The sequence below is a fragment of the Acanthochromis polyacanthus genome, chromosome 6, assembly GCF_021347895.1.
Source record: "Acanthochromis polyacanthus isolate Apoly-LR-REF ecotype Palm Island chromosome 6, KAUST_Apoly_ChrSc, whole genome shotgun sequence".
Taxonomy (NCBI): Eukaryota; Metazoa; Chordata; class Actinopteri; family Pomacentridae; genus Acanthochromis; species Acanthochromis polyacanthus.
The window spans coordinates 17539017-17560582 of NC_067118.1; the positions used below are offsets into that span (position 1 = coordinate 17539017).

The 21566-nt window shown below is 45.4% G+C and overlaps 1 long non-coding RNA gene across 1 annotated transcript; it reads right to left on the minus strand.

The window, feature by feature from the left end:
• Nucleotides 1–6616: 6616 nt before the first annotated feature.
• LOC127534565 (uncharacterized) lies at nt 6617–9672 on the minus strand. Its single transcript, XR_007942743.1, has 2 exons — nt 7427–9672; nt 6617–7347 (listed from the first exon to the last, which is right to left on the minus strand). It is a non-coding gene; the product is annotated as an uncharacterized LOC127534565 (long non-coding RNA).
• Nucleotides 9673–21566: the final 11894 nt, after the last annotated feature.

Consider the following 21566-nt stretch of genomic DNA (forward strand, 5'->3'; position numbering starts at 1 on the left):
TGTAAGTGAATGCAAAAGCTGTACTGTTTCTTCTGGATAAACTCTTTGCCATATTAAATTTATAAGTTTACAGTGTGTGACATGTTGTGTTTTCTGTTTGTTCAGCTGCCCCAGGTGGAACAAAAACAGAACAAAACATAGCTTCTCTATAGCTCTCTGGGTTTAGACTCATAGCAATAATTAAAATTAAACAATGATGGAAATGAAAGAAAAAAGTAAACTTTGACTTTATGCAGCATTGTTTCCTTATGTTCTTACATGTGTGATTGCCAGCGACTCACAGTAAACCACAGCATTCTGTCCAAACTGTGCAGCACCTAACTCACCCAAGCAGGTCTGGGGCTGCAGCACATCCTGTTCTAAAAGTGTTCAGTGTTAAAATTCTGTGGAAACAGAAAAAGCTGATGGTGATGGCAAATGATAGTTATGACTTGTTAAGCAGAAAAAAGGAAGCAATTTCATATGTCAAGTCCCTTAAAAATATATTTAAAGGTAAGCAGGGTTTTCTTTGGACTATTTTTTTACACTGTTGTGTACACAGGAGTTTTTTGTTGTTTTGACAGAGAGGTTTTTAGATCTTCTTTTTGGTCAAGAGGATTCTGAGATTTTGTGCTCAGTTTTACCAGTGTTAAGTCTTGAATAAAAGTAGATCATGTATACTCAACACTTAGACCAAAGCTTTTGGCTATTGACTTCAGCTGTGTGTACCACCTGAGCCAGCTTCACCTCTAAGGTCAAGTTGTGAGTATGGGAAGGACGCAAAGGCAGACACTCTCGGCAGACAAGCATTCTGAATGTACAAAATGTACTTTAATCAAATTTACTTGTGCAGCTGGTGACAAACAGCAGGAAGAAGGCAACACTGTGGCATAGACAGCTGGGAGATAAACAGGGAATGTCCATGGAAAGCAGAAAACAAATCCAGTGCAAACTGAATCTTAAAGAAACACAGTGAGTTGGATGGACAAAGGAAGCACAGATCTCTTAGGGATACACCGATACCATCCATCCATCCATCCATCCATCCATCCATCCATCCATCCATCCATCCATCCATCCATCCATCCATCCATCCATCCATCCATCCATCCATCCATCCATCCATCCATCCATCCATTTTCTTCCGCTTCTCCAGGGCCAGGTCACAGAGGCAGCAGATGAAGCAGGTCATTCCAGACATCCCTCCCCCCAGCAAAACTTTCCAGCTCTTTTTGGGGGATCCTGAGGAGTTTCCAGGCTAGACAAGATACTTAATCTCTCCAGCGGGTTCTGGGTCTACCTTGGGGTCTCCTCCCAGTCAGACATGCTCGGAAAACCTCCAAGGGAAGTCTCCCCGGAGGTATCTGAATCAGATGTCCAAGCCACCTCAACTCCTTTAGGTGTGAAGGAGCAGTGGCTCTACTCCCTTCACATGTCCGAGCTTCTCACCCTATCTTTAAAGCAGAGCCCAGTCACCTTGCAGAGGCAGCACATTTGAGCTGCTTGTACCCGTGATCTCCCTGTTCACCATGACGGCTCAGTACAACACCCACATCACTGCTGCCACTGCACGATACACCTGTCTATCTCACTCTTCATTTTCCCATCACTAATGAACAAGACCCCAAGATACTTAAACTCCCTCACTTGGGGAAGCACCTCACCCCTAAACCCAGAGGGAGCAATCCACTGGTTTCCGGCAGAGAACCATGGCCTTGGACTTGGAGGTGGTTATCCGCGTCACTCCAGTGCATGCTGATGCTGAAGGTCATGGTCCGAGGAAGGCAACAGCACCACATCATCTGCAAAAAGCAGAGACGTGATCCACTGATTTTAACAGCCTACATATTGGACTCTAAATTTCTAAACTCAGCTGACTTGAAATGAAAAGACACTTCAATCTGCAGCTGAAGTTAAATTTGGTATTGGAGATTTTGCATTTCATTTGAGTTACTACTAAACTGATGTATCGACATAAAACAGAGGCTTGAAGCTGCCTCTTTTACCCAGGAAAGACTCTTGCCAATGACATGCTCGAGTATATCTGAGACTTTCTGAGATACCACCAGATTCTTCTAAAACTGGCAGCACACACTCTTTAGGTTGCTCTTCTGGCCCGTTATCAACCAGCAATCAGTCATCTGAAATAAGAGATGCATCTGAGCAGGCAATTTAAGACCAGTTTACCAGGATCCATAAGCAACTCTGACATTTTCTGAAGAGGTATATCATGCACATAATCATATCTATTTTCTGGGGGGAGAATTGGTGAATACCACTTCAGTACAAGGGTAATATGGAAACAAGTACTGGGCCATAACAGGAAATAGTTTGCTTTTCATAGAATGTATAGATATGTACAAAGCAGCAGTAACAGCTATGAAAGTACACTGCAAGCATTTTTTTGTGTGCTTACACTCCAATTATTTGCAGTCTAATTGAATTATCTTTGTTCACCAACAAGCTGCATTCTGTCTGTTGGAAATAAAATGATCTTTATTCCTCATCAAGTTACAATGTTCCTGTTTTATTCCTATCTTGTTTTCCCGTCTCCAACAATTTGCTACCTGTCCAAATGGGAGTCAATGAGGTCTCACCTTATTACCTTCATTTTCTGACTCTCTCCTCTGTCCTTGTGCATGGCCCTGGTCCAAACCCTCGCCTTCCACCCTGCAGCACATGAGCCATCTACACTTGCTTCATTGCACTTGCGCTTCATTTGCACTTGCACTTCATCCTCCCTTTCTTTCATTTTTCACTATCCTGTCTAGTGATCCTTATCTAAGCGTGCATTTGTGTCTCTCCCTGATTTCCACTATGTTCATGTCAGATGACCTTAAGCCACCCATGACCAGTGGTGCATGGCTAAAACGATAAGGCAGGGAACTTGTCTCCTTATTGTACCTCCTTGCTTTTTCATCTTTTCCCTTTATTATTTCTGCCACTGTTGTGTTTTCAGTGTTTAAATACAAAAATTATATTGGCACTGACTGGTGTGAGCCTTTCATTAATCTGAACAGACTAAACATAATTTACCTTTCAGAAAATCTGTGTGAAAGAAATGTGTCATTAACATTTACTGATCCTGGTACGGAGCAGGACAGAGGCTCAAAAGCAGGATGACAAAACAGAGCGAAACCAGGAATTTAAATGTAACAATAATTTATTTACAACAGTAATATTTACATAGATACACAAGGAAACAGGCTAGAGGGCAACTGGAAATGATGAGAACTAAAGGGTAGTAACTAGGGTGACAGCTACTGACCAGAAGCAGAACTACAGTAAACAGGTAGATCCTGGAGTACTGGCAGGTTGAGAAGGCAAGCAGAACGAGTAGGGACTGTACACAGAAAAATTACAGTTAGAAATGGTGAATGGTCTGGATTTATATAGCGCTTTACTATACCTGAAACAATACCCAAAGTGCCTTACATTATACATCACATTCACGGCAGAAGCTGCCATGCAAGGCGCTCACCATGATCCATCAGCAGTCAGGGGTTCGTTGTCTTGCTCAGGGACACCTCGACATGAGCTCTCTAGGCCAAGATCAAACCAGCAACCCTCCAGTTACAAGACAGCCACTTTGCCCACTGATCCATGCTGCCACAGTAAGCATCAAGAACAAAGCAAAACAAGAACTGCAGTGGCTGAGTTTGACTAGCTGAGTGTTTTTCAATAGTCTGGCATCTTGTCATGGTCTGAGCCAGTCTTTCATGGAGCAGAGTGATCAGTTCATGGCTGACCACTCCCCACTGCAGGTGTGCACACCCAGGTAATTAACCAGTGGCCTGAACCTGCACACATTTCACACACACACTACCACACTCACACCCACAGGAGGAAAGAAGGAAGGTTGCTAACTAGCTGGAGCTGGAGAACATGACAGATCCACGTACTTGAGGTTTATTCTGCTCAGTAACACATTAAATTAAGATTAGTTAGTTAGATTTTTATTTCATTCATTGACAAAAGAAAAAAAAACTATTCAATTCAATTCAAAAACAAAAGTTTCCAACTTCTCAATGAAAGGGAGCAGAAAGAAGAAAAAAACTTATGTAATTTGCCCCTTTATAAAAAACAATCAGTTTACAATGAGCATTAAAAACAAACAACAAACAAAATGACTTTATTGCATAATTTTGTAGAATTTTTATGTGATTTCCAGTTCAAATTCTCATCAACCATCACACTCAAAACTTAGTTTCAGTCACTGTATTAATGCAATACCATCTATATTAACTGAATAATCAGCGTCTCTTACTAAATATCATAAAGTTATTTTTCTCAGATTTAGTGTCAATTTATTAAAATCAAACCATGTTTTTATTTTTTAAATTATTTTTTGACCACATCCAACACCAGTGTTATATTTTCCCCAGAATAAATAAGGTGGTATCATCTGCAAAGAGAATACATACAAAGGCAGCTGGATTCTTCCAACTCAAATGGATGTTTCTTTCATTTTTGTCAGGTGTTTAATTATTAAGCACTACATTCATATGACAAATATGATTGTAATTCATTAAAAACAATTACATTCAGAACCCAGTATCCTCAGAAATGGTGCATTAAAACTCACAGGGATTTTCTCAAGCCTCTGTACTGATCTGAAGACATCGATTCTTTTACTCTACATGACAAAAAATTTCTGCAGCACTGATGTAGCTTTGGAAAGGTGGTCAGCTGCTTTGCATGTCCCTGAAAATTGTCATGCGGATCTGTGGGAAATGTATTTATTTAGTCCCTTTTTCAAATCCTTCAGTATCTTATGCAATGTAATGAAATGGACACTGCAAATGATTTTGGGAGAAATGGCCGGTCTCTCCATTGACTTTGACTTCAGTTTTTCAGCCCCGTGCTGGCATTCAGAAACCCCAGCGAGTTTTGATTAACCACATCTGGTCCTGCTCTTTATTGGGATTCATCACTGCAGACTCTTTGGTAATTAGAAAGTCCGTCCTTCATGTCAAATCAAAAACATGACTGATGGCCATTTGTAATCTTATGAGTGCATGTGTGTGTGTGTTTGTAGTATGCACTACAAAAATCTGATTAATGATGCTCATCTCGGCCTCCCTTGGCTGTCCAAATGTAAACAGAGGACTCAACTGTTTGCTTGCAGTGTAATTAGTCAGCGGTGACAGGTCTTTTCTCTCTCTTTCCCCCTCTCTGTCTCTCTGCTCATCCTGTCAACAGAACAGATACGCTCCATGCTGTCAACAAGCCTGATAGCCAGCACTGGTGGAAAGGTCAAGATTTACATAAAATATACCAATCTGCTTACACACAGTCCACATCAGACACATTTCCTATTATTGTGTTTTCTTATTTTTCTTCTCTTTCTGTGCACCACACCTTTATTATTTCTCTTTTCCAATGCAGACTGTCGCTTTGAATGACTCTCACTTTCACATACAGAGACAAGAATGCATGCATGATTGAGTGCACACACATACGTACAAGCAGTCATAAACATTCCTCTTTGTCGAGCAGGCAGACAGCAGAATAACGATCATCTGTCACAGTCAAGGTAATGTAATTCCAGCATACACATTGTCTTACATAACACTGTATGCAATATATATATGTACCTTATTCTTTTATTGTGCAAGCACTGCTGTCATTCTGTTATCCTTGTCAACAGCTAAAGAGAAAACATTCTATGAAAGAAAGCAATGGATTGAGAAATATGGGTTCTGACTTTCTGCAATTTGCAAATCCACGGTGCCACATTTCCTGGCAAATTAGAGGAAAAATGTACCTGAAGGATGACTGTATTATGGAATGCATATTGTCAGTATCAAGAAAATGCTTCTTTCCTATTAGATAAAATAGGTGAATAAAAATAAGAGATCAAATCTGTCATATAGAGTCATGGAAAAAAATATTAAACCACACTTGTTTTCTTCAATTTCTTGTTCATGTCAATGCCTGGTACCACTAAGGTATATTGCCTGAAGAATACAATGAAAACAACAAAAAAATGCAGCTGATTCCATAATACATTGTCCTATTTGACAGGTTTAATCTTCATTGTATTCCCAGGGTATATAAGAGTGTTACGGTGTTTGGTTGGCTCAGGTGCAGGAAATGACAGTCTTTAAATGCAACACAAACTGTTTATTTACAGGGGTACAAAAAACTACAAACCAAGATGGCAGCTATAACAGGAAACTAAATTGGAGACAATGGGCTCCACACACTCACAGCGACTCTAGTGGCTGAAAACTACAACAACTGCGAAATAACACCAAATAATTCCTACGCTCGGTAGGCGACACTTAGATGCTATCAAACAACCAATTTACTATAATCCCAAGGTTCAAGGGAATGCTACGAATAACGAATACTCAGAACACTGCTCTGTACGGAAGCAGAAACTACGGCCAATTAACTAACAAACAAAGGCTGAATCCCAAACCGCCCCCTACACACTATCCCTACACACTACCCCTCCGTTTGCGCGTTCCCGCGGAGGGTCCTCCATATTAAGGGCCGTCCCAAACTGCGTAGTGCGGAGGGGGAGTGGACTGTTCAGCCCTTAAATAGCGAGTCTGCATCGATGCTCACTCTGGACAACTTTTTCAGGAAGTGCAACGTCGAAATGGAGGAGGAAACAAACATATCGATGTGAGTTCCACATGCGTCCTTTATTTCTCCCACGCCTTTTTCACACTGACAGAACATCACAAAGAGTGGTGCAAAAAGATAAATCAAAAGAAATAAATCTTCTTCTCTGCTGACGTTTGATTTAATTGTGCACCCCCTGACACCTTAAAATTTGAACACAACTGACAGAATTCATTTATTCATTTATTCATCTGTTGGATTTGAAATTCCAGATAATAGGATTGGAAAACATGTGAGTGAAAAAAGTGGGATGCTTTTGTCTTCTGGAAGCAGCAGCGATCCTTGTTAGTTGCAACCTGTGCCATAGCGCTACAGCCATGCACAGTAGGCGTCTTTGTGTTACCATGGCGATGACGTCTTCCGTTTTTCCGGTGAGGCGACAGGGCATCCCATTCCTGACGATCGTATTTATACCCTCCCCCTTCAATAATAGGTGCCCTCCACAGCTGCGAGTGTGACTTCTTTTGGAGTGACACTCGGTAGTGGAGGGGGAGTGTGTAGGGGGCGGTTTGGGATTCAGCCAAATTCTGAGTGATGCTCAGGACGGTTCACCGTGGAGGAAGCCAGAGTGCAGGGCCAGGTGGTGGAAAGTAACAGAGACGACAGGTGAATGGAGGAGACGCCCAAGGGTTTGTGACGGCCTGGAGGGATTTCCTTTCTCGCTGAAGCGGAGACCAGAATCCGGTGTAGATGGTGGGTAGAGGACTCTACTAGAAGCAGGTGGAACCAAAACTAGAAGAGATGAGAACAGCGGAGATTAGTACAGAGTGTGGGTTTGGATAGACTGGCATAATGACAACTCGGCTCCTACACGATGTGTCACGATCTGGCGCTTGAGGGTTGTGAGGCATCAGGTTATGTTGAGGCAGGGTGTGCTTGATTAGATGATCTCCACCTGCTCCTAGTTCCGGATGAGTATTGCTGATGAGGCACACCTGTCGTCGCTGCTGCACTGCTGAGCCACCCTGAGAGAGAGACAGAGGGAGAGGGAGGCACTATCTGGGCCTGGCAGCAGCCAGCCTGACAAAGAGGCCATTTCATACCATAAGCAGCACTGCACATACAAAGGCCTAGAGTGGTTTCCTGCTTACATTAAAGCTGTAGCATAACTCAGAAGTTGTCAGCTCTCACATAATGCCTAAAACAAAAGAATTATGTGAAGCCACAAAGGCAGCCATCTTTGCACTGCTGGACGTTGGCATGAGTGAGAGACAGGTCGCAAAAAACTAAAGATCTCCAAGACAGCCGTTCATTACACCAAGAAAAACAAGTCAAACATGTTTCTACCAAACTGCTAGCTGGTTGCAACAGGAAACGTCTTTCTACCCCACAAGATGACCCTGCACTCATCCGTTCCTGTGTCAGGATTCATCCTCAGACCTTCAGGGACCTTAAAATGAGAAGGCACTGTCCAGAAATGTGACCTGCTCGACAAGGACAGTTCAAAACCAACTTCTTGAAGCTGGTCTGAAGTCATGGAAGAAGCCCTTCATCAACGAAAGGCAAAAGAAGACTATTCACTCTTTTCTGGGGATCACAAGGGTTGGACTGTTGATGATTGGGCTAAGGTTCTCTTCAGTGATGAATCCAGTTTTCAGTTGATGTCCACTCCAGCCAACTTACTGGTTTCGGAGGAAGCCAGGAGAAGCCAACAAACCAGACTGTCTTGTCCCGACAGTTAAACATGGGGGTGGATCAGTGACGATCTGGGGTGGTTTCAGTATGGCTGGAACAGGGCAAATGCAATTGTGTGAAGGGCGAGTGAACCAGATCATGTACAGGGCTACTCTTGAAAGCAGTCTTCTTCCATCAGCTGGAAGACTCATCCCTGCCTCGAATGACTGGATTTTCCAACAACACAATGCCCCTTGCCACACGGCAAAGTCAGTTAAAGCTTGAACGGAGAACCAGAACATTCCAACCATGCCTTGGCCTGCACAATCACCAGATCTAAATCCAATTGAAAACCTGGGGAAAAACACAAAATGGAGAACCATCCATCCCTCATCTATACACCGCTCAGTCCTCATTAGGACCACGAGGGGGATGGAGTCCATACTAGCTGACTTGGGGCGAAGGCAGGAGTTACCCTCGACAGGTCACCAGTCTATCACAGGGCTAGATATACAGACAAACAATCACACTCACATTCTGTAGTACCTGGAGAAAACCCACGCACGCACAGGGAGAACATGCAAACTTCATGCAGAAAGATCCTGGGAAGGCCAGGACGCGAACTGGGGATCTTCTAGCTGCAAGGTAAAAGTGCTAACCATGCAACTGTGCAGAGCAAATTGGAGAACCACAAGTCTAAAAATAAAGCAAATTTGTTTTAATTTGTACAACAGGAATGAGCTGCTGTGACAGCAAAACAATGTCGAAACTGGTGGAGAGCATGCCAAGACGCATGGCTGCAGTCATCAAAAATAATGGGTATGCAATCAAGTTCTAACTCCTGTGTGTATCATGTGACTAAAACAGACAGAAAAGAAAACATGGAATGCCTAAAAGCACTAATTTTGGCAGTAAAATGCCATAGCTATTGATGTAAGAACTTAAGTGATTTTGGTTATTATTAAGAAAACCATGGAAAATGGCTGGATATCAGCTCTTAAATGAAATTTTGTTGTTATTATATTTTTCCAACTAAATGTACCTTTAGTTGTACCAGACATTAAAATGAACAATAAATTGAAGAAAACAAGGGTGGTCTCATATTTTTTCCATGATTGTATATGGATCTACTCTGGTACAAGTATCAGAGGGAAAAAGTTGCATTTGGTGTTGACCAGTCATCTTGGTCCACTGAAATGTCAACTTCACCATGTGGGCACACAACTAGTTCACTCTCACACTATGACAAACTTGCCTTGCCACTGAGCATCCCTTTAATAGGTGCATGCCATCATTTTGTGTAATGCTCGGCTCCAGACAGTCACATATGAATAAAGTGTGATGTGTGCAGGTAGGGCTGCGAGGTCAAGCCATGTGTGTATACTTTACATTAGTTTTACTTTGTCCTTTCTGTCTTACAACAAAGAATCTAATACGCAGCAAAAAAAAAAAAAAAAAAAAAAAAAAAAAAGTCCCTCTCAGTGTTTAAGAACACACTACAGACCCAGCTCTTCATTGAACACCTTTACACTTGACAGACTGCAAAAAAAGAAAAAAAAATCCTTTTCCCTCCAGCACCGCCTGTACGCACCAAGGTCCTATTATCACACTTGAACTTGTTTTATGGATCTTATCCAGGTTGTTTCCTCCTGACTAGATCTTTGCTTGTGTTGTATCTACTCTCAGATGTATGTTGGATAAAAGTGTCTGCTACATGAAATTGCAGAATTGTAGAAGTAATGACAAAAAAGACCATGAAAATGTATTTGCAAATAATTGCTAATGTTGCCAACATGTTTGCCATTAAGCACTTTTAAGAAGTGTCAGAAGTAAAGCACCTCATGCAGCTTTAACTAAGAGTACATTAGTTTTTTCACTGAGTCAGTGAGAATGCTGATACTCCCACTTTTCTCTAATGCAAGTCAAAGTGCTGTAAAAAGGCCATTAGCGACAACACTAACTTAAAAGGATTTAAATGTAAATTTTCTGGCAGCGTGTGCCCTGGCTCGTGTCATGCCTGATACTGATTACTATTACAAATGGGAGCATAAGCAGCATTTTAATCTGGCGAGCTTAAGTGGCTTCAAATTAAACAGTCATATTCTGTATGCATTGTATTTTTAAAATGTTTGGAAGTCATATGTAGTTTGTAAAAGAACTACAGTTGCCACATAAATTAGTGCACATGCAGCAGACATAAAATGATTGCTCACACTTCACAGGATCAGCATGTTAACTTTCCAATGAAGGAGAGGCACAGGTCGCAACTCAGTAACAGGCAGGCAGTGTATTCTTTCCATATTATAAGCTCTATGACTTTTTTTAGTGCATTAAACAGCAAATAAGCAGTAAACAAAATACAAAATATAACCCACATATAAAGGAGAGGCACAGGTCACAACTCAGTAACAGGCAGACAGTGTAATCTCTCCTGTTGCTGGCTAGACACATATGCTAACGAGGTCGAAACTCTGCGGTAATTATCATTAAAAAAAAGTTTTACCAATTCAAATTAAAATCAAAATTCATTTAACAATCATTGATATCGTTCAGATTACGTTTTTATGAAACCTTAAACAATATTTTATGGCCACTAGCATAAGCTGTTGCCGGGAACATTCGTCACATATATGCCTCGAGCCTGTGTGTCACTAAAGACACCCCACCACAACAGGTAATCTGTAACCATATACAAAAAATACAAACTACTCGGCTAAAGCAGGGCTCCAGACTAACTTTATTTCCTTGGAGCGCAGTGGTCTCTAACTTCAAATTTTAGGAGCGCAAGCAGAAAATTTAGGGGCGCACACCAAAATCGACTTGCAAAGTAAATATTCACATTCCCTCTCATTTTCATTGTATTACTGATAAATACTTGCACAATAAATGCAGAAACTATGTTTTAAATTCACATTTTATTGTGCAGCAGTTGACACAATATAAGAAAAGTACTCAGAGCACAGTACTCCATCAAGGCTGCTCAGTTGCAGTGGCGGTTTTTCACGGAGGCCAAGGGAAGCCTGGCTTCCCCAGCAAATATGCAAGAAAGAAAAAATATAAATAATCTTCACCACTATGCATTTTGTTTTATATTTTTGTCATTCCTTGTTGTCAAAACACCACATCAGGCATTTCTGCTTTGTGAGGAGCAAAACAGCGCTCCTCTTGTCAAGCTCTTTTTGTGCATTACACTACGTCTCTCATGCCCTCTGCGCTGTCTGTTTGTTCAGAGGCCAGCTTCGCCTTGCCTCCCTTAGAAAAAAAAACAGCCCGTATTAGCCAATCAGATTGAAGCAAGGCTCATCGCTTAATGGTCGATGAATCATTAAAAAAAAAAAACATAAGGGAGGCCAGATCAAATCTGGCTTCCAACCAATCACAAACTGTGATGAACAGTACCCACACTAATGCAGCTGTCCCACCAGGCGCCAGCAAGCCCACATAGCAAGTATAGCCATCAAGCTAGCCAGAGAATGGATGGTGACAGGGACCTTGAGTTTCTTGTAAAAAATGACTTCACAAAACTTCCTTTTGAAGTTCAACTACAAGTTAAAGGGACGGTAGGCCAACTCCAAAGCTCAATCTAACTAAGTGTAGAGCTAATGGAAAAGTTTGCTCTTTTTGTGAAGCTAACTATGCCAGAAACGAGTGGCTAATGGGAAGTGCCAAGCTTAACCGGCTTTTCTGCTGGCCATGTCTCCTATTTGATCGGTCTACCGGCTCCCTGAACAACCCCTGGAGCACTTAACGTCTTATTTTCACTGAAATGAATGAGAAGTTGGTAGAATAAAGGTACTGTAACAGTAGGCTGATTTGTTTACATGAAAATAACAGTTAAAACACCGAATCTAATTTGTTGTTCACACTGGCTTCCTCGGTAATTTTGGTCACGGGCCGCCACTGCTCAGTTGATGTGTAATTTCCGATGGATGAAATCTTTAATAAAAATGACCTTGTGCTGAGCACAGGCATGTGCATGTTGTTTATTTATACTGAATCACGTGTAAATTACTCTTATAAAGGTCTGTTGATCAGTTCATCAGTTTTGGAAAGCTTTTGTTTCATTAGTGTTAAAATAACCCTTCCCTCCAGGCTTTTATTTTGAAGGTGTATTCTTAATGCTGCAAGCTTTTATTTTGTGACCAATTCAGCACACAGGAAGTGGTTCTCTAAGAAGAGGTTTCTTGACATGACGAAAACGCTGCTGAAAAGTCTGAAAATTCACATAAAGTTGAAAGAAAACGGTTCCACGCTGTTGCTGTCCAGCAAAGGATGTGTCTAAACTTAGAAGCAGCTGGAATGGAGACGAGAAAGGAGTGAAGGACAGAAAGGTGATTTTGTGTTCAAAATAAGGCTGAACGTAAATGAAGGCCTTGTGAAACATCAGGAGCTTCACCGTCATTCGTCCCCTGCTCTCACACACATTGGCCCGCCTTCTTCTTCTTTGGTGTTCGTCTTCTTTCGGAGTTAATGTCGGTTGGTAAACCAGCTCATTTGCACATTACTGTAGTGTTTAGCACTTTCGCCTTGCAGCAAGAAGATCCCCGGTTCAAATCCTGGCCTGGGCCTGGGATCTTTCTGCATGGAGTTTGCATGTTCTCCCTGTGCATGCGTGGGTTTTCTCCGGGTACTCCGGCTTCCTCCCACAGTCCAAAAATATGCTGAGGTTAATTGATTATTCTAAATTGTCCGTAGGTGTGAATGTGATTGTGATTGTTTGTCTGTATATGTAGCCCTGCGACAGACTGGCGACCTGTCCAGGGTGTCCCCTGCCTTCGCCCGAGTCAGCTGGGATAGACTCCAGCACCCCCCACAACCCTAGTATTAGAAAACCCCTTCTGAGGGGTAGAAGAAAACTTATGCTGGGGAAAACTTCACCCGTGTGCGTTCTCCGATTAGGGAGAATGATGAGGACACCGTTGTCGTTTTCTATGATTTTATATACGAACTCGAAGCCGTCAGACATGTGCGTATACATCCACACCGCATCAGCTAACCCCCAGCCCCCTGCCTGTCCTAAAACCAAACAAAAAATATAGCTGCCCTCCAAACCGCCTGATCGATACAACAGATAACCAAAAAACTGCCTGACCTAAACACTCAAGCATGAAATAAGGATGACACCAGAAAACCGTTCTGTATATGAATCTGCACATATTCTAATGAATTTAAAACAATATGAAACCGTACATATTTTAAGGGAATTTATAACAGCCGCCCCCTAAATAGCATGGCTATTTTGAAACAATATAAATTCCCACAACAAGAGTCCTATTTAACCAGGATTATCCTCTGGGAGAGCCGACAGCCGGACCAGCCGCGCCACCGGTCTCAGGTAGGTCTTCGTGCCAACTTTGATCTCAGCTGTCCTTATACATCCATCATCACTTGTGTTCAGCTTGGCCACCCTTCCGATTGGCCAGTGGGCCCGGGGAAGCTGGGGATCAACTATCATCACCACTGTATCCAGGAGGAGATGATCTGTGTGTTGCCGCCACCTCTGGCGGGTTTGAAGAGTGGGTAGATAGGTCCTGATGAAATGCGTCCAGAAATGGTCCGCCATCATCTGGCAATGACGCCAGCGCCTCTTCGTGAGTGTGTCAGGAGCATAGGTGACCTGCGGGAGAGAGGCATCCTGCCGCCCCATCAACAACATACTAGGTGTCACTGGGTCTGGATCAGCCACATCAGAAGATACATATCCTAGAGGCTTAGCATTAAGGATGCCTTCCACCTCAATGAGGAGTGTGAGCAGCACCTCTTCCGGCAGCACTTGAGCACCTATGACCACCTGCAGAGCTTTCTTCACAGACCGAATCTCGCGCTCCCAAACACCCCCAAAATGAGGAGATGCTGGTGGGTTAAAACGGAACTTAATCTGGTTTTCTGCCAGTTTCTCCTGCAACTGTGACTCCATCGCTACAAAGGCCTCCTTCAGTTCCTTATCTGCCCCTCTGAAATTTGTCCCTTGGTCAGAGAGAATCTCAAAGGGAGTGCCTCTCCGTGCAATAAACCGTCTCAGTGCCAAGAGGAAAGCATCTGTGTCGAGGCTGGTGAGCAGATCCAGATGTATGCACCGCGTCGTAAGACATTTGAGAATTATTCCCCAGCGCTTTTCACTCCGCCTCCCAGCCTTGACCATGTACGGCCCAAAGCAGTCCACACCTGTTGAGAAGAACGGAGGCTTAAGCAACCGCAAGCGGGCAGAGGGCAGATCCGCCATCCTCGGCACTACTGGTTTGCCCCTCCACTTCACACAATCAGCGCAAGTTCTCTGGTATTTCTTAACAGCCTGCCTCCCCCGCAGAACCCAGTAATGACGCCTCATCTCCGCAAACACCCTATCAGGCCCAGGGTGGTGTAACTGGGCATCAGTGTCCTTAATGAGGAGCTTGGTAACTGCATGGCGTGGATCCAACAGTATTGGGTGAATGTCTGCAGGGCCAGAGCTGTCCATGCGGCGCAGGCGTCCACCAACACGTATAAGACCCATGTCGGGATCTAGTTCCGGAGCGAGTGTGCTCAGCTTACTGCTGGGGGGCACCGGCCTGCCGGCTCTGAGGCATCTGACTTCCTCAGAGAAACAGTCGACTTGGCAGGCCTTCAGCAGGTGGACTTCTGCCTCCCGAAGATCACACAGGGGCGCGGCAGAGTCCGCTGCCGCCTTATGAAGAGACTGCCGAGTAGCTTTGACCAGCTCGCTCCAACTGTTGAACTGGGTGACATCTGGTATCTTGAATGGTGAGCTTGTCTGTGTAAGGGCACAAAAAACACTCTGTTTAAACTCACTTCTGTCCTCTGGCTCCATGACACTAGGACGTGATGGCCATTTATCAGCTGGATCTCGAAGGAATGTTGGTCCCTGGATCCACCGACTTGCTGTTGCCAGCTCAGCTAGAGTCTTGCCACGTGTGAGATCGTCGGCAGGATTGTTAGCTGTGTCCACATACCTCCAAGTATGTGAGGCTGTCAATTCCTGGATTTCCGAGACCCGTGTTCCCACAAAGACCTTGAACCTGCAGGTTGGAGATGTCAACCAGGTGAGAACTGTTGTGGAGTCAGTCCATAAGAAGGTCTGGGCGATACATAAAGTGAGCTCTTTGTGAATGAGGGAGGACAGTTGGGCTCCTGTCAGCGCTGCACAGAGCTCTAACCGTGGCATCGACTGCTGGCGTTTTGGGGCCACTCTAGACCTTGCCATGACGAATGATACGTGGACAGTGTCATTACTCGTTGTGGTGAGATACGCCACTGAACCGTATGCTTGCTCAGAGGAGTCACAGAAGACATGAAGTGTATACTCGGTGGTGTCAACAGCAAGCGCCAACGGTGCATAGGTTCGAGGGATGGAGATGTTGGCCAGCTCGGGGAGTTCTCTCTCCCAGCTGGACCAGGCCCGGAGGATGTCAGGTGGGAGATTGGGGTCATCCCAGCTCCTCTTCTTTGTCCACAGTTTCTGGACAAGGATCTTGGCTCGTGTTGTGTACGGGATAATAATCCCAAGGGGATCATACTGGCGGGCAAGCACTTTGTATATATAGCGCATTGTAGGGGTCTCGCTTTCTGGAGGCTTGGGCTTATAACCAAGCCGATCAGTAGGACAGTGCCAAAGCAGACCAAGAGTTGGCTCCTCTGGATCATTGTTCTTCTCGGTTAGCCACCGGTCTGCGCTTTCAGATCTGGCACTAGAGGGCAAATGGGAGACAACAGATGAGAAGTTACTTGCCCACTGTCGAATCTCGAATCCTCCTGAGGCTAAACACTCTCGCATCTTGTCCATGAGCAGCTTAGCTGATTCAGCAGTTGACAGGCTCTGAAGACAATTGTCCACATAGAAAGACTGTTCGACAGACTGTAGGACATCTTCATTTCCCGCAGCACTTTCTTTCACATGTTTCTGTAGCGCAAATGTCGCGCAGCATGGACTGCTTGTGGTACCAAATGGCAGAACTTGCCATTGGTAGACATCGGGTTGCTCCTCTCTTTGTAGGTTTCTCCAAACGAACCTGAGTAGTGGCTTGTCCTCCGGTAGAAGCTGAACCTGGTGGAACATGGCTCGGATGTCTCCACTGATGGCGACGGCGTACTGGCGAAACCGCAGGAGGACCCCGATGAGTGATGGTCCGAGAGTTGGACCTGGGAGCAGCTGCTCGTTAAGCGAGAGACCACCATGGTTGAAGGAGCAGTCGAAAACCAGGCGATGTTTTCCATTGTGATGGACGACGTGATGAGGTATAAACCATGACTCGCTGGAGCTGTTTACTTCTCCCTGCTGGAGTTTCATGATGCACCCATTGTCAATAAGCTTTTGAATCTCTGCGTCATATACTTTGGCTTTGACGGGGTCTTTAAGTAGTCGTCTCTCTGTGCTGCGTAGCTTTGGGATAACCACTTCAATGTCTGCTTTCAATGGCGGTGCTCCCTTCATCCGGAGCAGGGGTGTAGCATAGCGAAGTGTGTCACCAACCTTCACTCTCTGGGTGCGTGCTTCCAAGATGCTCATCGCCTCCTGGTCCAGACGGGAACGTACTGCCAATCGCTCACTACGGAATGGAAGAACATCCAGCTGCCAGAGGCGTTCGACGTGTTGGTAAATGTCATCCGGTGTTGGATTAAAGGCGGTGTAATAGCATGAGGCAGCGTGGGGCTGGGAACCATCTGGGCCCTGGAGAGCCCAACCAAGTACTGTATGGATGGCTACGGGTCCTCCCTTTGGACCAAACCTGACAGGGTCTGTGGCGGTGATCAGGTGAGTGTGGTCTGCGCCAATAAGCAGCAATGGTTGCACCTTATTGAAGCTCTGCAATCGTAACCCTCTCAGGTGGCGGTAACGTCTCTGGAGCGCTGCTATTGGGTAGGATTGCTCCATCAAAGTCAGTCGACCTGCTGTATAAGCCCTTTCAACCAAGTGCTGCTCTGAAGGCTTCGCTGGAGAAGCTACATAAAAATCCACTGATGCTCCAGTGAGGTGAGCTACATCCTGACGAACCGTCCGTAGTGTGAGGGACTCCGTTCTACCTTTGAGCTCCAGATCACGAACTGCAGCTGACAGAATTATAGTGCGTTCAGCCCCATCATCAAGTATTGCATAGGTCTGCAGTGATTTAGTCCCATGACTGATGATGACTGGCACCACCTTGAGGTATACTTTCCCTCCCTGCCTAGAGCTGGTGGTTGAGGTGCAGCCTTTGGGTGTGATGAGGTAGACACCCGGGCCTGGCCCGGCGACGTTGTGGAGCACTTTCAGGTGAATCTCCTGACACTCACCACATGGTTTCTTTAAGGTGCAGCTTTCTTGGTTGTGGTTAGTGCGACCGCAGTTGCGACAGCGCTTGTCGTCTGCTATCCACTTCTCAATTTCTTGTGTTGAGCGTTGAATAATGTCTGGACACTGTGACAAATAGTGCTCTGTACTCCTACAGAAGAGACACATCCTCTTCAACCTTTGCTGCTTAGCTGTTGACCGGGGAATCTCTGCAGGTTTAGGCCGGTCGGCACCATGATACACGGAGACAGGCTGAGACCGTGGTCTGTGAGCAGGGATGGATCTGTCTCTTCTGGTAAGCTGTGCTGCTTCAGTTCGGTGGCGCTGTGCCATTTTCGCAGACAGTCTTTGAGCCTCTGCCTTCACCTTGAGCCATTCTGCTAGGTCTCTGAGGTTGTATGGGTTTAGGCTGCTTGTGCTGAGGCGCCCCTGTACTTGCAGGTACTCCACAAAATTGTCTCTCGTTTGTCTGGGGAGTTTGCTAAGCAGCCGGTCAACATGGCCAGTAGACATCACTTCCATCCCATTTGGTCCCTCCAATGAAGTTAACATTCCCACTAGCAGATCAACGTTGAGGGCGAAGCTTTGGAAGGCTTTGGGGTCTCCTGCTTTGATATCGGGAGAATTCAGGATGGCTGCAATTTCACTTTGTGCCAACTGATGTGGCTGCCCATACTGTCTTTGCAAAGCCTGCATCGCGGTGATGTAAGGTTGTTCGTAGTGTCTGCATGACTGAGCTATTAGCTTAGCTTCATCCAGGACCAAGTGTTCCATAAGTACACGGTATTTGTAGTGTTCAGAGAGCTCAGTGTGTGGATTAAGCAGGTGGTCTAGCGCCATCTTTAGGTCAGCAAACTCTCTCTCGCTGTCGTGCACCAATTTGGGCAGCTCAGGGACTGGAACTGGCTGTCTGGGGGACTGAACAGTGTATGGTACCTGCAGCGGTGCATACTGGAACAGGGGGCTGCTCTGAACCTGTGGTGCTAATGGTGGCTGTTGTAGGGTGAGACCAGGTGGGGCAGGAACCAATTGGTAGGCTGGCTGAGTTGAGGAGGCAGAAAGGGGCTGATAAGGCTGCTGGGTTTGGTTTGGCTGCAGTGATGGTGACTGGTATGTAGGCTGCATAGAGATGTTTAATGGAAGCTGATAGACTGTCCTCTGGGGAATGACTGGGCTGTAGGGCGATGCATTGATAACTGGCTGAGTGGTAGCTGTAGCAGATAGCTGTGGCATAGAATATATGGCTGCTGCTTTCTGGGGTGGTTGATATACTGATTGTGTAAATGTGAATGGGCTTTGGTGCTGCACTGGTACTGGATTTACTGGTGTTGTCTGCGTGGACAGGTAATGAAGCTGTGCAGCTGCTGGCCGATTGCTGTGTGGATTATTGATCATCACTGTAGAAGGCTGGTAAGACTGGTAACCCGGTGGGGTTGGTGTCTGTTGACTTGTATCGCTCACTGCTTGTGATATTTGGAGAGTACGTTGTGGCATGGCTACATTCATCATTGTGGGAAGGGGCGGAGCCCACACGGATGTCACAGTTGATGGCAGAGACTGGGTTAATATGTAGTTCTCCTTCCTGCTGCCTGGCCCAGCGGTTGTTGCTGCTTGATCCTTTAATGCTGCAGCGGCGTTGTGAGGCAACTTATCTGATTGACGCTCATCCTGAAACAGTCTAGCTGATCCGAGTTGAAAGTGGAATGGCCGTGACAGAGGGGGGCTATTAACTTCTTGGGAGCCTGGCCAGGGTGACTGGTATAGTGGGATGCTCGTTTTGAGATTGGCTGATGGCTGTAGGATAGGAGAGCTCTGGCTGTCCTGGTAGCCCTGCTCTAAGGATGCCATTAATGGGGGGCTCATATGGCTTGTTAGCTGGCTGTGCAAGTCTCTACCACGCATCGCCATGTTCCACTCGCTCACCCCGTCGGCCGCTACCGGCGATGAGAGCCGGGGGGAGGAGGGAGCGTGCGCTCCGTGCGGCTGGTCCTCTACACACACAGACTCGGTCCGTAGGCTGAGTGACTGCAGCCGCGGCGCGCCGACACTCTCACTCCGCTCTCTGTCGCGGGCACCGTGAGGAATGAAGGACTGTGGGAGGCTAACCTGATAGCTTTGTAAATGAGCTGGAAGCTGTCGCGGTCTGGCTCCGAGCGTGCCGCTGTCCATCGCCATTGTAATCTGTGTGTCCATTTCGCCGTCACGAGAGAAGACATCCGGCTCGAAGGACCAATATTAGAAAACCCCTTCTGAGGGGTAGAAGAAAACTTATGCTGGGGAAAACTTCACCCGTGTGCGTTCTCCGATTAGGGAGAATGATGAGGACACCGTTGTCGTTTTCTATGATTTTATATACGAACTCGAAGCCGTCAGACATGTGCGTATACATCCACACCGCATCAGCTAACCCCCAGCCCCCTGCCTGTCCTAAAACCAAACAAAAAATATAGCTGCCCTCCAAACCGCCTGATCGATACAACAGATAACCAAAAAACTGCCTGACCTAAACACTCAAGCATGAAATAAGGATGACACCAGAAAACCGTTCTGTATATGAATCTGCACATATTCTAATGAATTTAAAACAATATGAAACCGTACATATTTTAAGGGAATTTATAACACCTAGTGAGGATAAAGTTCAGTGGTCGCACATGCGCCAGTAGATGAAAAATTTACTCGCACTCGCTCAAATTTTGGTCGCAAAATGCAACCATTTAGTCGCAGTCTGGAGCCCTGTAAAGAAACACAACAACACAATCATGTTTTGAGAATGTTCATTTTTCAATCCATTATCAATACACCGCTTAATCCTCATTAGGGTTGCAGAGAAGGGGGGGGGGGGGGGGGGGCGGTATAGGGTAGGGCTGGAGTCTATCAAAGCTGACTTGGGGTGAAGGCAGGGGACACCCAGGACAGGTCACCAGTCAATCACAGGGCTACATATAGAGACAAACAATCACACCTATGGACAATTTAGAGTAATTCATTTATCTCAGCATATTTTTTGGACTGTGGGAGGAAGCCAGACAAAACCCAGGCATGCACAGGGAGAACATGCAAACTCCATGCAGAAAGATCCCAGGTAGGACAGGATGCAAACTGGAGATCTTCTTGCTGCAAGGCGAAAGTGCTAAGCACCACACCACTGTGCAGCCAAAATAAAATGCATTATATTCAAATATTTACTCAGCTGGACACATTGAACACAATATTAAAAATAAAAGTAGAAGTAAAGCCATGGAGAAATATAAAGCGGCATAGTGTGATCATACCCAACCCACTGTAGTAAATTTCACAGAAAACTAGACAGAAAGCCCAAGTTGCATGTTGCAACTTGCACTTATCACAGGGCTAGATTTGACTTTCATGCCATTTGTCTCTCAGGCCTACTCTCCTAAAAAATACCCTCCCACTCCCCTCCCCTGCCCACTGCCTCCCTTAAAAAAAAAATGCCCAAACACCCTGCTGGCTCTGAAGCAGGAGAGAGAGCGAGAGAGCGGGCTGGCACTAGTCAACATTCTCACTGAGATTTCTCCCCGCTGATGCGCCACCCACTCCCATGAATGCCAAACAGTTCCTTTATTATCTTTGCATTTACATGATTTTCGGGAGCAGCTTAAGCTTTCTTCCTCCACCCATCCTTCTCCTCCCTCTCCTCTTCTTTCTGCCTTTCCCTCTCTGCTCTATCAAAGTGCTGTATCATTACACTTGGGATAATCCTGATCCCCTCGTCCCTCCCTTCTCCTTCGAATCTCGAGCCTAACCCTTCAAATTCTTGTGTTTTACAGGGTGTTCACAGTCAGAGGAGGAGGTATGGGGGGAGCTTGGAGGGGCTGGAATGTCTTTTTCTTGTGCTCCTGCAAAATGATGATGAAACCATATGGAGGCTGCTGGTGGTGGGGTTTGCAGGGAGGGGAATGGAGAGATGGAGGGGAGCCGGGGGGCGGCTACACAGCAGCGTAAATGACTTCTTAGTAGTGCAGTGAGATGTGAAGGACAGACTGACGTGAGACGGTGTGGCGAGCAAACTAATGAGCTACACATTTCATGCCGAGAAAGAAAAGGAAAG